Below are 18,880 nucleotides of genomic sequence, written 5' to 3'. Positions count from 1 at the left end.
TGCAGGCCAGCAGGAAAAGGAGATGCATCCAGGAATGTCATGCCCGTGCCTGAGGGAGCTGCAGGGACCAGCCGTCACAGGTCATGTCCAAGTGCGCATTCGGGCCATCTCTGACTTGGGCAGGCCAGCGTCAACATTTAAGCAGGTATGGGCTCCAGGAGCAGTGTGTCAGGCAGTGGCAATACACAATATCTGCAAGTGACAATGTGGGCTATTACAAGATAGATTCTTTAACCTGAGGCAGGTTATCAGCCAGCCAGTGTGCAAGAGGTCAGGCCTGGTTAGGAAAAGACCGGCACTGCAGAACTGCATTTCCAAGAAAGGCCCCTTCCTGGCCAGGTAGCTGAGATGTTGAAGGGAACGTTGGAGCAGAATCCCAGTTAGGAAGAGGGCACAAAGGCATGAAGATTGGCAGGAAAAATGCAGTTGGTTGGGTACATACTGCAGATAACCAAACTGAGGGGTGCGATCCTAATATCTTCTAGATAACAAATTTCATTTCCTTTTGATAGATAGCCAGAAGTAGAATGGCTGGATCACATGATAGTTCTGTTTTAAAATTTTTATTAAATTTTATTTATTTATTTATTTGAGAGAGAGACAGAGTGAGAGAGCATGAGAGGGGAGGTCAGAGGGAGAAGCAGACTCCCCATGGAGCTGGGAGCCTGATGTGGAACTTGATCCCAGGACCCTGAGATCATGACCTGAGCTGAAGGCAGCCACTTAACCAACTGAGCCTCCCAGGCACCCCTGTTTTTAATTTTTTGAGGAACTTCCATACTGTTTTGCATAATGGCTGTACTAATCTATATTCCTACCAGTAGTGCACAAGAGTTTGCGTTCTCTCTGTCCTCCCCAACACTCCTATTGCTTGGCTTTTCAATAACAACCATTCTAGCAAGTGTGAAGTGCTATATTATTGTGGTTTTGATTTGCATTTCCCTGATGATTACAGTCAGCTTTAGAACATTATCATTACTCTAAAAAAGAAACGTGTACTCATTAGCAGTCTCTCTTCATTCCTCCCCCAAATCCCTAGTCCTAGACAGCCATTAATCTGCTTTCTGTAGCTATAGATTTTCCTATTTTAGACGTTGCATATGAATGGAGTCATTACAATATATGATCTTTTGTATCTGGCTTCTTTCATTTAGCATTTTGTTTTCAAGGTTCATTCATGTGGTGGCAGGTAATGGTGCTTCATTCTTTTTTACTATTGCAAACTACTCTGCTTTATGTACTTCATTTTATTTATCAGTTCATGAGCTGATGCACATTTGGGTTGTTCCCATTTTTTGGCTTTTATGAGTAATTCTGCTGTGAATGTTTTATGTGGCAAGACACACGGTTGTTTTTTTTAAAGCTCCCCTAATAATTCTAATGTGCGGTCAGGTTTGTGAGCCACTATTCTCAATGACAACAAATGGCTAAGCTATTTCTCATTGGATTGACAATTATTTGCTCCATCTCTCCTCTGCTTTATCTGTCACATAGGAGAAAGTATGGCACACTAGAGACTACCCCCCCACCAATACTTGTTTGTTGAAAAAGAAAAGAAAACCCAAACTCTTTCAGATTAAAAACTCAAGGAAAAGACCCTTCTTATAATCAAGATACCATTTCTCTCGTGAGTCAAGAGCCATACAAAATTATGCTACATCTTAAAGTATTAATAAATAAATCTTTAAAAAATCTAATATGACAGTTCATTCAAGTTTGAACCTGTTGTCATGGTTGGAGTGGTAACGGGGCTGGTGAAACAATGCCCACTGAACAAATTCCAGAGTAAAGGATAGATTGAAACCCAGTGTAGTACACAAATAAATGTTGACCTTTACTGGGTTCCAAAATCAATATTAATTACTGCTGGGCTATGAAATTATAAAGGTGCTATTTGGTGCTCTCAACCAAGGGTAAGGGGAGAGAGAGAAAGAAACTTGAATTAATGCCATCTGTGTTTTCTAACTTTATAATTAAGGTCAATTCCTCTTTGGACCATTGTAAGTTAGTATATATGATTATTGTTAGATTTATTATGTCCTGAGAACTATTACCATTAGGGGAATATCCTTTCTGGTTTAGTTGGGACAGTCTTGGTCTCTACCAGTTTTCCTGGCATAGTTTTTTTGTGTGTGTTTTGATTTTTTTTTTTTAAGATCTTATTTATTTATTTGCCAGAGAGAGAGCACAAGCAGGGAGAGAAGTAGGACTCCCCATGGGATCATGACCCAAGCCAAAGGCAGTCGCTTAACTGTCTGAGCCACCCAGCCATCCCACCTGGAAAAGTTATTAAAAGTCTCTTTCACTCACAAATGTCCCATTTTAGATAATACATTATATGATTACCCAGTTATAGATTCTACTTCATAGGCAGACTTTACCCACTTGATAGATTTTAAATATCATCTTAAAAAATTCATTTTTTTCTTAGTCAGACATTGCATGAACTGATTTTTATATCAAAGACCCGCCAGTTGTTTTTCTGTTTGCAATAAATGCTTTCTATTGTGGCCTTTAGAAAATATGACTCTCTGCTAATTGGCTTGTTACAGCTTTATTCCATAATCTATATTAGAAAGAGAGAGAGGGTAAGCGGGCAGAGGGACAGAGGGGCAGAGGGAGCGAGGGAGGGGAAGCAGACTCTGTGTGGAGCCCGAGGCAGAAATTCAACCAACTGAGCCACCCATGCACCCTCCCCCAGTCTACTTTTGTGACTACATTCCTGAAGATTACTTGTCATCTGCCTTGTTTCAGTGAAATTGTGGTGAAGAATGTGCATCAACACAACTTCATAAGACACACAGCAAGGCTGTCTTCTTGCAGAAATCATTATTGAGGGGCGCCTGGGTGGCTCAGTGGGTTAAGCCACTGCCTTCAGCTCAGGTCATGATCTGAGGGTCCTGGGATCCAGCCCCGCATCAGGCTCTCTGCTCAGCAGGGAGCCTGCTTCCCTCTCTCTCTCTCTCTGCCTGCCTCTCTGCCTACTTGTGATCTCTGTCTGTCAAATAAATAAATAAAATCTTAAAAAAAAAAAAAGAAATAATTATTGAGCTTGGAAGGCAGAATCCTTTCTTGGGTTGTTTTGTCCTTTGCTCAAATCCTTCCTTCATTGCCTTTGACTATATCCTCTTTTTCTTTTTTTTTTTTTTTTTTTTGGACATTCAGAACAATTTATTTCTACATCAGAAATAATGCACACCATTTTTTACCTCCTTTTTATTAAACCTACTTCCCTGAATCTTCCTCACTGGGTTGGGCAGTTGCTTCCCTTCATCAGAACCACCTAAAGAGTTTTTCAAAGACGTATTTCCAGGCACCACTCTCACTGTACTGAACCGGAATCTGTAAGGTTGGGACATGCAAATGTCAGTGAGTGTTCATTTCTATCCTCATCTCTTCTCCATTTTCTCTCCCCTTGACCTTTCTCACCACTCCCACCATGTTAGTAATCTTGTCTCTAGAGCCATTTGCTAAAAATCATATTCCTTAGATCTTCACGCTTTATGAGATTGTGTCTGAGTCTGTAGGTCTGGCTTAGGGCCCAGGGAACTTTATTATTTGTAAACTAGACTTTATTTTTTAGAACAGTTTTAGGCTCACAGCAAAGTTGAGCAGAAGGTACAGAGACCCTCTATAGTCTCTGCCCCGCCCCCAAGCACTGCCTCCTCCATGATCAGCATCCCTCGCCAGAGTCGTGTATTTGTTATAACTGATGACCCTACGTTGGCATTTCATTTTCACTTAAAGTGTATCGTGTATACATTCAGGTTCATTCTTGGTTCTGTACACTCTGTGGGTTTGGACAAACGCATAATGGCATGTATCTACCATTGCAGTATCATCCAGAACAGTTTCATTGCCCAGAAAGTCCTCTGTGGTCCTCCTGTTTAACCCTTCCTCTCCTCTAACCACAGCAACCACTGATCCGTTTACTCTCTCTCTAGTTTTGCCTTTCCCAGAGCATTACACACTTGAGATCGTACAGCCTTTACAGATGGCCTTCTCTCACTTAGTAATATGTATTTACGTTTCTTCCATGTTTTTCCCAGCTTGACAGCTCATTTCCTTTTTTTTTTTTAAAGATTTTATTTATTAATTTGACAGAGAGAAATCACAAGTAGGCAGAGAGGTAGCCAGAGAGAGAGAGAGATAGGGAAGCAGGCTCCCTGCTGAGCAGAGAGCCCAATGCGGGACTCGATCCCAGGACCCTAAGATCATGACCTGAGCCGAAGGCAGCGGCTCAACCCACTGAGCCACCCAGGTGCCCCAACAGCTCATTTCCTTTTAACACCAAATAATATCCCGTTATCTGGGTGGGTGTGCCACAGTTTATTCATTCACCTGCTGAAGGACAGACATCGTCACCGTCTCCAAATTTTGGCGATTAGGAATAAAGCTGCTCTAAATATCCACATGCAGGTTTTTGTGTGGACATAGTTTTCAGTTCATTTGGGCAAACACTGAAGTGCAATTGCTAGATCATATGGTAAGAGTATATTTAGTCGAGACTGCCAAACTGTTTTCAAAAGTGGTTGTGCCATTTTGCATGTCTCCCAGCATTCAGCAAGAGTTCCTTTTCCTCCTTATCCTTGTCAGCATTTGGTGTTGTCAGTGTTTTGGATTTGGGCCATTCTAATAGGCATTTAGTAGAATCTCTTTGTTGAGCTTGCGGTTTTCCTGCTGACAGGATGCTGCACGCCTTTTCAAATGCTGATTTGCCACGTGTATATCTTTGGTGGGGTGTCTGTTCAGGCCCTCTGCTCCTTTTTTAATTGGATTGTTTATTTTCTTACTGCATTTTAAGAGTTCTTTGCATATTTTGAATAATAGCCCTTTTATCAGATGTATCTTTTGAAAAGATTCTCTCCTAGTCTGTAGCTTCTCATTCTCTTGATTGTGTCTTGCAGAGCAGAAGTTTTTAATTTTAATGAAGTCAAGTTTATCAGCTATTTCTCTCATGGTTAATGCCTTTGGTGTTACATCTAAAAGGTCATTGGCATATTAAGATCATCTAGATTTTTCTTATCTTCTGGGAGATTTATTGTTTTGCATTTTACATTTAGGTTTATGACCACCTAAGTTATTTTTTGTGAAGGGTGTAAGGTCTATATCTAGATTCCTTTTTTAAAATAGGCTTTATTTTTTAGAGTAGTTTTTGTTAACAGAGTCTCAGGCAAAAGCAAACATTTAAAGTTGCATTTTTGTGTTATGAGATTTGAAGGAGTGTCTATAAAGAGCATGCACGATTCTTTAAACTGTTCATAAGCTTTCTGCTATAATGCTATTCTAACAATAGTCTGTCATTCAAATACTGGCAGTATTTCATGATATTCTAAATACTCAAACCTATGTATAGAATAATCAGGAAAGGAGCCAATGAGAGTGTTCCCAAGCACCATCTCTGTTTCATGACCTTGAACACTAAAGATTTCCAGCAATCAGGGACTTTGCTATCTGGACACAAGCTACATTCTAAAACATTCTTTCACTCTATGTACAAAAACATGATGGCCTTAGTCAGAAATTAACCCAAGAATTGACTCACACTTTATAAGCAACAGGTAAACAGGTACCTATGTCATTTAATGCTGGTCAGCAGTGGTGTATTAATGTTCCCCGAATAATCATTCCTATGTCAGCTAGAAACCTTGGAGTAAGGTGTGAATTACTAAGTTTTTGAGTTAGTGTTCTTTTACAGTGACAAAACAAAATACCTTATTTATGGGGAGGAACAAGTTAAAAATACTAACTTTTCTATGGAGATAAGTACCAGAGACTGCAAGGCATCTGGTTTAAATATAAAAGTACATATATTAGTGGCAGGAGAGTATAGGTGACCAATTTCAAGGCATCTAAATATATTCAGGTAAGTAAGTCACTAGCCCCAAAACAGAAGAAATTAAATATTACATAAATGCCCAACTACAGTTAAGATCTTTTGAAATTAAAATGATCCCTTTAGAATAGTGATATATCATAAACTTAATGAACTGTGCATAAATGAATAATTGCAAACTTAGTTAATAGTGGTGGACTCTTCTTTTAAGTGGCAAGAACAGGAAGACACCTAAGGAAACCCTGAAAGTAAGGAAAACAACAGCTTAACCTGAGCTAATGGAAAATGATAATTTGGAATAATTTTCAGAACATAGTTTATACAGTTCTGTTTCTTTTATTTGTCACTTCATCAACAATGGGCTTCCGTTTCTCCTTATATGGCAGCTGTCATTTCAGTGACTCAGCTTTTCTCTGTCTTTGTTTTTGCTTCTTCTGACTTACTTTCTGCTGTTTTTTCTCTTTTCTCTGGCCTCTAATTTCCCATCACTTAAACTTGCTGCCTTTTCTCCAAGGATGTCCATTTCTGTCTCTTCTCCCAGTGTCTTTGTCTTACTTTGTTCTTCAGCCATCCTAAGAAGGCAGACCTGAATGACTCAGTTTGTCACGTTTAGCCCTGTTGGTAGTCTTGGCTTGGGCCACCTCATGGGCAGCTGACCAGCCTGAAAACTACCAACCCTTTGATCAAGCAGCTCTATTCAATCACTCTATTCAGTTCTGTCCAGAGTGGCAGTTTCACTTTTTCAGGAGAAGCTACAAGCTTGGCAGCAACTTCGAACACCAATACAGGTGCTGTACGGATTGATCTGGTTTTGTGAAAGTGCTCATGTTTGCATAGCATATAAATACACTGGGCCTCCTAGAAATAAAGAACTTTACGGGTTCATCCTAACTGGAGCTGTATGACCCCATACCCATCTGAATTAGTGAAATACCTGAATTACAGAAGGGTTTGCATAATCTGTAGATTCAGTAACATCTTAAATTTGAAGGAAAATTAAAAGTTAACAATTTTTGGGACGCCTGGGTGGCTCAGTTGGTTGGACGACTGCCTTCGGCTCAGGGCGTGATCCTGGAGTCCCGGGATCGAGTCCCACATCGGGCTCCCAGCTCCATGGGGAGTCTGCTTCGCTCTCTGACCTTCTCCTCGCTCATGCTCTCTCTCACTGTCTCTCTCTCTCAAATAAATAAATAAAATCTTTAAAAAAAAAAAAAATACAGCCCACTTACTTTAAAAAAAAAAAAAAAGTTAACAATTTTTGACTGGTATAGAGAAATAGGAGAAGGACTCTTTCATTTACCTACTATAAACTTGATGAAATCTTAGGGTTTCCATGAATTGTTAAAGTCTTTAAATGATGAATGCAGAGTTAGTGTTAAAATGTATATGAAATGATATAGGAAATTTCTGGGGGAATGGAATAAAACTAGATACTACTGGAAATAACTGTACTAATAAGGACAGATGCCTATACTCTTATTTAAGATTAAATCTTTTGAGTAGTTACAGAAAGAAACCCTGATGGGACACAAATAGCAGAGTCTTTTCTTCTTAGTGAATAACAATTCTCTCAAATCCCACAACTGGGAAAGTGTTTTAATGGTCCAGTAGTTTTTGGTTTTTACCTGAGTTCTAAATTCCCTTGTTTAAATGTAGGTGAGTGAGTTGATCCAGAAGACTTGGAATATACGGTTTATTCATTGGCTCTGTTACACAGATTGAGCAGGTTAGCACTGAAATTTTGACTAAATATATAGATGAAAGAGAATATATTCCTGTCCCAGGGATGGCAGCACCTGCTGGTATTCATATTCCCCCCAAAGTGGAGGAGAAATGAGAAGAATTCACCACCTCTGGACTGTCACACCTTATGAAGCAAGATTGCTCTGCACATGGCTGTGTGATGGTTAAAATGTCCATTGAAGGTGTCTGTCCCTTCTATCTCTGTTTCCCTGTGTCCTTTTTTAGTGACTAATTCATAACCTCCTGAGTGATGCTCTTTGCTCCTGCCTGCAGTCATTACCCTTACCTGCCAGCTGCCATTCCTCTACCTTTTCTCACTGTCTCAGATCTGTGATGATTACTTTCCTAAAATGCCTTTCCGCCTGGCTTCTCAGTGATTGAACTTGCTGAGCAGCTTAAAGCTTTTGGGTAGAAAAGGGTTCTTGGAATTCAGCTACTGAATCTTGGTTTCCTTGGGGTGTGTGTGTATGACTGAGTATTGTTTTTACCAAGAGGAATACCCATATGGGAACCAGAAAGACCATTTTTCATGTCATCTAGTATTCATTATGGTAGCAGGAAAGAAAAATTGTTCACTGAGCTCAAAATTTCTACCTGAAATGATGATTATGCAGCAATAGCACTAAGTAGCCTTTACTTTGGCTCTGGAGACAATCCTCTAATTATGACTTGCATATTAAAACATGAATGATGGTGTGGCTGGGTGATTCTGTTAAGCTTCTGCCTTTGGGTCAGTTGTTGAGATTGAGCCCTGCATTGGGCTCCTTGCTCAGTGGGAGCCTGCTTCTCCCTCTCCCTGATGCTCCTCCTGCTTGTTCTTTTTCTCCCTCCCAAATAAGTAAGTAAAATATTTATAAACAAATGAAATGAATAATGAATATGAATGAATGATGAATGTGCATACAACTAAGCTTTCATGGATCAGTGTGAAGAACACTGGACAGTTAACAGACCACTTCTGGTGCTGGCCCTGCCACTTAGTATCATTTAAAAAGTCATATGAAACACAAAAATGTCAACAACTCAGAAGAAAAGCCAACCTCAAGATGGTTCAAATGTTAAACTTAACAGATAATGACTTTAAAGCAGCTAGTATATACACCAAACTCCAAAAAGTAAGACACAACACTCTTGAATGAATGTAAAGGTAGAAATTGTCTGTGGAGAAATAGAAGCTAAAGAAAGAACCATGGGGGCAGTGGGGAATGGGGAGTTATTTAATGGGTATAGAGTTTCAGTTTTGCAAGATAAAAAGAGTTCTGAATATTGGTTGCACAATAATGTGAATGTGTTTGACATTACTGAACTGTGTGCTTAAACATGGTTAAGATGGTAAATTTAATGTGTATTTTACCACAACTTAAAAAAAAAAGAATAAATTGTTATGTACTTAACAATAAATTGTTATGTACTTGTAGTTAAAAACCTTCCAAAAAAGAAATATATGCATAATATATTTCTAAGTAAAAATAAAGCATGTTTCAGGGGTGCCTGGGTGGCTCAGTGGGTTTAGCCTCTGCCTTTGGCTCAGATCGTGATCCCAGGGTCCTGGGATCGAGCCCCGCATCGGGCTCTCTGCTCAGCAGGGAGCCTGCTTCCCCTTCTCTCTCTGCCTGCCTCTCTGCCTACCTGTGATCTCTGTCTGTCAAATAAATAAACAAAATCTTTAAAAAAAATAAAATAAAAAATAAAGCATGTTTCAGAGTGGGGGAGGACCAAATGGATATGTACATGAGAACTACACTTATCTTGGTGAGCACTGAGTAATATATAGAATTGTTGAATCACTATATTATATACCTGAAACTAATGTAACACTGAATGTTAACTACTCTGGAATTAAATATAATGTACATGTGTTTGGAGTAACTGAAAGAGGAGAAAGAGACTGTGAATTTCTCATCAGAAATCATGAAAGATTGAAAGAAGTGGAATGACTTTTTTTTTTTTTTAGAACAACATATTCTAAATGCTGAAAAAGAAATATCAACCATATTTTTATATCCTGTAAAAATATTATTCAATAATGAAGGCAAAATAAAAACTTTTTCAGATGAAGGGAAATGAAGAGAATTTGTTACCAATACACCTGCTGTAAAAGAAATGCTAAAGGAAGTTCTACAAGTATAAGGGAAATGATACCAGTGGGAAACTTGAAATTTGAGGAATAAAGCACAACAGAAATAGGAAATATATGGGTAAATATAATCCTGTTCTACTCCTTTTGAGTTCCTTAAAATATGTATAATGGTTGCAAGAAAACAGTATAACATTAAATGGTAGGATTTTTAGTGTACAGAGATGTAATGCATATGATAAGTACAACATAAAGTATGTAATGTAAAGGGGCCTATATGACTGAAATTTTCCTACATTTATTTGGAATAATAAGATTTTAATAGGTAGATTATGAAACAAGCATATTTTAATGATTAGAGCAATCATTATAAATATTATGCAAAGTACAGAGTTTAAAAAGCTAAGAGATGGGGCGCCTGGGTGGCTCAGTGGATGAAGCCTCTACCTTTGGCTCAGGTCATGATCTCGGAGTCCTGGGATCGAGTCCGGCATTGGGCTTTCTGCTCAGTGGTAACCTGCTTCCCTCTCTCTCTCTCTCTCTGCCTGCCTCTCTGCCTACTTGTGATCTCTCTCTGTCATAAAATAAAATAAAATCTTTAAAAAAAATTTTTAAAAAAAGCCAAGAGATAAGTTAAAATAGAAAAATAAAATATATTTAAGTAATTCCAAAGAAAACAGAAAAGGAAAAACAGAAAAAGGAAGAAAAAAGAGAAACTGAAAAGAAAGAATAAAATTATAGGTCCAACCATGTCAACAGTTACATTAAATGGAAATGTTCTGGAAACACCAATTAAAGGACAGTTTGTCATTTGGTTTAAAAATAAAGACCCAATTCTATGCTATCTACAAGAAGTCCAATTTAAATAATATAAGTAGCTAAAAAGTAGAAGGATGGAAGAAGATACACCATGCACAGACTAACCAAAAGAATTCTGGAGTAGCCATATTAATCAGACAAAATAGACTTCAGAACAAAGAAAATCAACAAGTATCAAGAAGTAAATATATAAAAAAAAAAGTAAATATATAATTTAATGACAAAATTGTCAGTTCACTAAGAAGATAACAATCCTGGGTTGTATACAACCTAACAACAAAGCTTAAAAAAAACATAAAACAAAAACTGGTAGAACTAAAAGAAAATAGATAAATCCACAATTACAGATGGAAACTTCAACATTTCTTTCAGTAATCAATAAACAGGTATACCAAAAATCAGTAAGAATATAGAAGACCTGAATGATAACAACAACCAGCTTGATCTAATTTACTTTTATGGGACATTCCACCCTCAAAACAGCAGAAGATAAATTCTGTTCGAGCGTATATGTAATATGGACCATGATAAGCATATCAGTGGTCATAAAACCTTAACAAATTTAAAAGAATTGAAATGCAAAATGTGTTCTCATTAAAATGGAATACTAGAAATCAGTAAAAAAAAGATACCTGAGGGGTACTTGGGTGGCTCAGTTGGTTGAGCAACTGCCTTCGGCTCCTGGAGTCCCAGGATCGAGTCCCACATCAGGCTCCCTGCTCAGCAGGGAGTCTGCTTCTCCTGCTGACCTCTCTCTTCTCATTCTCTCGCTCTCTCTCTCTGTCTCTCAAATAAATAAATAAAATCTTTTTAAAAAAATACCTGAAATTCCCCCAAATATATGAGTATTAATATACTTCTAAATAATCTGTGGACCAAAGAGAAAGTCCCAAGGAAAATGAGAAAATATTTTGAAATGACTTACCTGCTGAAGTAGTATCTTTAGGGAAATATATAGCATTAGAAGCTTATATTAGAAAAGAAATAAATAATCTAAGCTTCCATTTTAAGAAAGTAGAAAAAAATGAACAATACCAGAGCAAACAAAAGGAAGGAAACAATAGAGATAACAAATGAAACCAAATGCTAGTTCTATGAAAAGATAACAAAACTGATAAACTTCTAGTCAGACTGATCAAAGAGGAAAGACGCAAAATATCAAAAAGATATAGTAGTATAGATCACACAAACACTAAAAGGGTACATAATATAGAAATACTATGAGCATGCCTATGCACATTGAGTTTGACAAGTTAGATTAAGTGGACCACTTTCTTGAAAGGTATAAATGACTGAAACTCACATAAGAAGAAACAGATATTCTGATTAACTATATCTCTTAAAAGAATTAAACTTGTAGTTCAAAACCTTCCAACAAAGAAAATTCTAGGCTGAGATTTAAGGAAGACATAATATCAATTCTACACAATCCCCACCAGAAAACAGAAGAGAAAGAGACACGTCGCAGCTCATTTTGAGAGCCGGCACTACTCCAGTACCAAAACCAGAAAAAGACATTTGAAAGACAAGACTAATATCTTTTTAAAAAAAGGCGGGGGGCGCCTGGGTGGCTCAGGGGGTTAAAGCCTCTGCCTTTGGCTCAGGTCATGATCTCGAGGTCATGATCTCAAGGTCTTGGGACCAAGCCCCACATCCGGCTCTCTGCTCTGTGGGGAGCCTACTTCCCCCCTCTCTCTGCCTGCCTCTCTGCTTATTTGTAATCTCTCTCTCTCTCTCTCTGCCAAATAAATAAATAAAATCTAAAAAAAAAAAAAAAGACTAATATCTTGAACATAGATGAAAAGATCCTCAATAAAAGTATAGCAAATTGAGTAAGAATAAAATGCATCAAAACCAAGTGGGATTTATCCCAGGAATGCGTGGCTGGTACCACTTTTGAAAATCAATCAGTGTAATCTACCATCTGAACAGACTAAAATATAGAAACATGATCATATCAATAGATGCAGAAAATGCACTTAAAATTCAACATCAAGGGGTGCCTGGGTGGCTCAGTGAGTTAAAGCCTCTGCCTTTGGCTCAGGTCATGGTCCCAGGATCCTCGGATCGAGCCCCACATCGGGCTCTTTGCTCAAGGGGAGCCTGCTTCCTCCTCTCTCTCTGCCTGCCTCTCTGCCTACTTGCGATATCTCTCTCTCTCTGTCAAATAAATAAAATCTTTATAAAAAAAAAATTCAACATCCATTCCTTACCAAAACAAAAACAAATCCTCAACAAACTGGAAATATAATAATTTCCTTAAATAGATAAAGGACAGCTATAGAAGACTGACTGATAACAGCCAAATGCTTTTTCCTTATTTTTTCCCTATTTTTCCTTATTGGAGGAAGACAAGAATGTCTGCTGTCAACATTTCTGTTTCACATCGTAAGTCCTGGCCAGCCAAGGCAAGAAACAGAAATAAGAGACATACAGAATGCAAAGGAGGAAACAATATGATTATCTCTGTAGCAAATACAAAGGGATCTACCAAAAAAAAAAAAAAAAAAAAAACTGCTAGAACTAATTAGTGTGGTTACCATGGAGGATAAACACAGTTAACATAAAAATCAATCACAATGCCATATATTAACTATAATTCGAAAGTAAAAAGAAAAAATTAAGTGCTGTTTTGTAGTCCTTCAAAATGAAATACTTGGACTTAAATTTAACAAAATCTCTGAAGAATTTTTATGTTCAAAATTGGAAATACTAATTAAGGAAATGAAAGAAAATCTAAGTAAATGAAGATATTTGTGGATTAGAAGACTCAATATAATTAAGATGTCAATTTTTCCAAGTTCAAACAAGATTGTTTTAAAATTTATTTGAAAAGGCAAAATAGGGGCACCTAGGTGGCTTGGCTTGTTAAGCAACTGCTTTCAGGTCAGGTCATGATTCCACGTCCTGGGATCAAGCCCCTCATTGGGCTCCCTATTCATTGGGAAGCCTGCTTCTCCCTCTTCCACTCCCCCTGCTTGTATTCCCTCTCTTGCTGTGTCTCTCTCTCTGTCAAAGAAATAAGAGCTTAAAAACAAAACAAACAAACAAAAAAACCCTACTCGTTTTACTAGATTTTAAGACTTACTCTAAAGATACAGTAATCAAGGGTCTCCTGGGTGGCTCAGGGGGTTAAGCCTCTGCCTTCAGCTCAGTCATGATCTCAGGGTCCTGGGATGGATCCCTGCGTCGGGCTCTCTGTTCAGCGGGGACCCTGCTTCCCCCTCTCTCTCTCTGCCTGCTGCTCTGCCTGCTTGTGATCGATCTTTCTCTGTCAAATGAAGAAATAAAATCTTAAAAAAAAAAAAATACAGTAATCAAGACAGCGTGACATTAATAAAAAGCATAACCACATAGATAATGGAATAGAGTGCAAAAATAAATCCACACAAATATGGTTAATTGATTTTTGACAAAGGAGAATGGCAATTCTTTAGAGAAAAGACAGTCTTCTCAATAAATGATATTGGAACAATTGGACATCCATATACAAAAGAATGAACCTGACCTCTACTTCACTTCTGGTATAAAAATAAACTTGGGGGCACCTGGGTAGCTTAATTCATTAAGCAACTGACGCTTGATTTTGGCTCGGTGATGATCTCAGGGTCATGAGATTGAGCCCTGCATCGAATTCCATGCTGGGTGTGGAGGCTGTTTAAGATTCTCTCTCTCTTTTACCCTTCCCCCTGCCTCCCGCTCCCTCTCTCTCTAAAAAACAAAACAAAACAAAATTAACTAAACTCAAAATTTCCAGTAGATCTACATATATAATATAAAACTATAAAAAGAAAATACAGGAGAAAATCCTCATGACTTTGGATTAGGTATGATACCAAATACAATCCATTTTTTAAAAAAGATTTTATTATTTGACAGAGATCATAAGTAGGCAGAGACAGGCAGAGGGAGTAGAGGAAGCAGACTCCCCACTGAGCAGAGAGCCCAATACAGGCCTCAATCCGAGGACCCCAAGATCATGACCTGAGCCGAAAGCAGAAGCTTAATCCACTGAGCCACCCAGGTGCCCCAAATACAATCCGTTTTAAAAATAAGTGAATCTTATGCAAAATGTAAAAAAAACTTTTGACCCACAAAAAGAGCACATAAAATGTGCAACATTAGTAGTTACTAGAGAAATGCAGATTAAAGCCACAATGAGATACCACTGTACACCTTTTAGAATGTCTTGAAACACACACAAATAACTGATAACACCAAATGCTCGTAAGAATGTGGAGCAACTGGAATTCTTACACATTGCTGGTACAGCTGCTTTGGAGCACCTGGGTGCCTCAGTTGGGCAAACATCCAACTCTTGATTTCAGCCCAGATCATGATCTCAGGGTCATGAGACTGAGCCTGGTGGATGGCTCTGCACGGATGTTGAGCCTTCTTGGGATTCGCTCTCTCCCTCTGCCCTTCCCCTGTGCTCTCAGGTGCAAGCGTGTGCACACTCACACTTGCACACATGCCCCCCCCCAAAATAATGTTACAATTGCTTTGGAAAACAGTCTGGCAGTTTCTATTAAAGTTAATATACAGTTTTCATAAAATATAACACTCCATTCTTCTTTTTTTTTTTTTTTTTAAGATTTATTTATTTGACGGGGAGAGCTCACAAGTAGGCAGAGAGGCAGGCAGAGAGAGAGGAGGAAGCAGGCTCCCTGCCAAGCAGAGAGCCTGATGCAGGACCCAATCCCAGGACCTTGAGATCATGACCGGAGTTGAAGACAGAGGCTTAACCCACTGAGCCACCCAGGCGCCCTAGCACTCCCATTCTAAGCTGTTTACCTTAGAGGAACAAAAGCTTATATTCACATAATAACTCATGCATTAATATTTATAACAGCATTATGCATAATGGCCTATTACTGGAAACAAATAGCTTTCTGCTGGTGATTGAGCGAACTATGGGAGCTTCACACAGTGGAATAGTTTTCAGCAATGAAAAGGAAAAAACTATTGATCCATACAACATGGATAAATACCTCATGTGTCGCGCTGAGTTAAAGAAGCCAGTTCCCGAAGATGACATACTATATGATTCCACTTACGTGATGTCCTAGGAAAGGCAATCTGTAGGGAAGGAGAACAGAATAATGTTTGCCTGTGGTTGGGGTTGGAGTGGGGCAAGATGTAACAAGGGAACTGTGGGGGGTTCTCTATTCTGATTGTCTCCGATTACACACACCTGTGCTTATATTGCAGTCTGTGGAACTGTACATCAAAGAATGTAAATATGACCATAAATTTTAAAAAAACTTCTAAAAACAATGCAAATAATTTTAAAACACATTATCATGTATGTCTATTTATAAGTTAAGAGACAAAAACAAAGGAAGTTCTGATACATGATGCAACATGGAGGAACCTTGGGGATGTTATGTTAAGTGAAATTAGCCAGTTAGAAAGAAAAAAATACTCTGATCCCACTTACATGAGGCACCTAGAATAGTCAGATCCGTAGAGGCAGAAAGTAGAATGGTCATTTGCAGGATGGAGTAATGGCAAGTTATGTCGTATGTATGCCCTATTCAAATGCAAGTTGAGTTATTTAGAGAACAAAGAAGTTAATCTATTAACTTCCAAAAAAGTCATCTGTGATTTCTGTACAATATGTTGCCATAGAACTTTGTGGGGTTGTTTTTTTTGTTTGTTTGTTTGTTTTTAAAGATTTATTTATCTATTTATTTCAGAAAGAAAGAGTAGGGGTCCAGGACAGAGAAGAGGGAGAGGGAAGAGAGAATCCCAAGCAGATTCCATGCTGAGTGTGGAGCCCGACATAGAGCTTGATCTCAGGTTGCTGAGATCATGACCTGAGCCAAACCAAGAGTCAGACACTTAACTGAGCCACCCAGGCACCCCGCCATAGAACTTTGTTAATCACACAAAAGTTAAAATAAGCTCTAAGTCCAAAAACTTGCTTTGTATTCTTCTGCAAAGCCCTAGACAACAATGAAAGCAATGTTTCCTCCCATAATTAATCTCAGAGAAATCACGATAGTTACATAATTGTCCCGATTCTTATCCTGAGGTTACAAGAGTGGGTACGAAGAAAAGAATGCTCTGGGAGAGAGGAGTTGTGCAAGGACTCTATCGGGCAGGCTGTGTCCTGGGAGGAGAAGGGTAGGTGTGGGGTTTTCACCCAGTATAAATGAGCTTCTCAACAATAAAATGTATGCTTTTGTTCAACTAGTTGAATGCCTTGCTTTAGGTAATAAACTGTGAGTGTAAGTGACACGTGTCATCTTGGAGCAGGAACGTCAAGAGCCAGCACCTAGTTCCCCATGATCTTATTCCTCTGCAGCGAGACAAGCAACATCCCATATAGGAACTTCTTTGTGAGTTGGACCTGTGAGTAGAACAGAGTTGCAATGGACCCATGATGGGCATGTAAACTGGGCAGGAAATAAACCCCTGTTTACTTGGAATTATGTGTTTCTGCAGCATTACTTAGCCTAGCCAGACTCTTGCATATTTCTACCCATGCCACAGCAACATTATAAATATGATGTAGTCCGTATACCATCTTGCTTAGGCTTCTTTATTTAACCTATGTTCTTTTTCCAAGCCCGCAGCGTATCGGAGGCCAGATACTTTTCTGATCATTTGGCCACTCTCTGTCCAATTGTTAGGGCTTTGATCACAGCATCTCCTTTTTACTGAGGCTTTGTTTCAGACATCAGTTGTCACTGGGGAGTGATTTCTGCTTCTTTAGATGAAAGAACTCAGGAGGAGAGGGGACTGGAGCCACTGAAAAACAATAACTATAGGATCAGTAAGTTTCCAATATGATTTGATAGACAGCTACTTATCTGAGTGCGGGGAGAAATACAATGACATCGACTTGATGATAGGCAAAGAAATCTATAAGCAGCTGCTGCAGGAAGGCATTGATCATCTCCTGGCCCAGCGTGTGGCTCATCTCTTCATTAAAGACCCACTGACTCTGTTTGAAGAGAAAATACACTTGGATGATGTCAATGAATCTGATCATTTTGAGAATATTCAGCCTTTGAACTTTCCCAAAGGCCAAATTTACAGTTTCTTCTCCACCCCTCGGTAACAGAGTCCCAACTTCATTCTAGCTACCATGTGCCCAGCTAATAGTCTGAGCCAATTATTAACAACTTGGTTCCTCCTTGAGAGTAATTGGCCCAGGAGTGAGCATGTGACCAAGTTCTGAACAATGAGACTAAAGGGGAATTTACCAGAGAATTCAGGAGAAATGCTTCCTTTCTAAGAAGAGCAGGATGCAAAGGAAAGTGTTCTGATTTACTGTCCTCCAAGTTTTAGCTTTGAAAGCTGTAAGAATTCGATGCCTGGAAGTGTGACCCCAAGGATTAACACCAGTGTGCTGAGAGCAGTGGTGTCCAGGATAGACAGAGCTGGAGTCCTTGATGACATATCTGAACAAGCAAATCAACCTCAGGGTTGCCTACCTGGACTTCTTAGTGAAGAATTCATGTTCTTGTAGTTTAAGCCATCGTCTCATTTTTCTGTTCCTTCCTTGCAAATTATCCTAAATGATGCAGCAGGCATAGACAAAGCATTATTCACTTGGCCAGTTTCACAAGAGGTTCATCTTGATAAATTCCCCAGACAGGCTTAGATTTATGAGTTTAAAAAAAAAAAAAAAAGTAGAGTGGAAGTCAAAGGAATTTGGAGACTACGGTATTTGGTCACCATGGTACAGTTCTATCCTTGATGAAATCCTCTTTGGTGCAAGCACTGAATGAAGCTCTCCATTCCCTGTGGCCATTTGGTTGGTCTAGTCTCATGTATGTCCAGAAAGGCCTGGAAGCAACCTGCGCCTCCTCTTTTTCCCAATGGGGAAATAAGTCCCAATGGGGACATAAGTCTCGTAACCACCAAACCCCAATATGAGATTTATCCGACACAATGTGGTCAAGCCAGAAGGACTGCCAATGCTATTGTCTTGAGCTCTCTCTGTTACATTGTATCCTAAAGCTGCAACATTAAGGAGTGCAGAGAGAGCTCAGGGCTTGTACTCAAGGAGTACAGTCCTTCTCACTCCTCTGAGACCAGGCTCTTCCCGCCCTGGTCTCCGGAGCTCTCAGGCGCAACAGCCACCGCTATAGAGCAGCTCATGGGTTTCGGCAAATAGGTCCATGTCTAAATGCTCAACACAAGTCTGATTTTTTCGTAGTTTCTTGGAACAGCCATCACTTTGGCACTCTTCTATCATCCATTATTTCCAGATGTTCTTTGTTTTTATTCCACTTTTCCAGTTCACAAACCAGGTTCTGTTATTTTTAATCCTTGTCTTTTGTCTGTGTTTGCGGATCTCAGAAACGGTCTCAGAAATGTAATCGTTCTTTGATTTTTCTAGGTATCTTTTCTCTTTGTTGTCCTAGCTGAGTGTAGCTTTTGGACATGAT

This window comes from Neovison vison, chromosome 1, assembly GCF_020171115.1.
Source record: "Neovison vison isolate M4711 chromosome 1, ASM_NN_V1, whole genome shotgun sequence".
NCBI lineage: Eukaryota > Metazoa > Chordata > Mammalia > Carnivora > Mustelidae > Neogale > Neogale vison.
The sequence above is the reverse complement of the archived record's forward strand: the minus strand, read 5'-3'. Positions refer to the sequence as shown.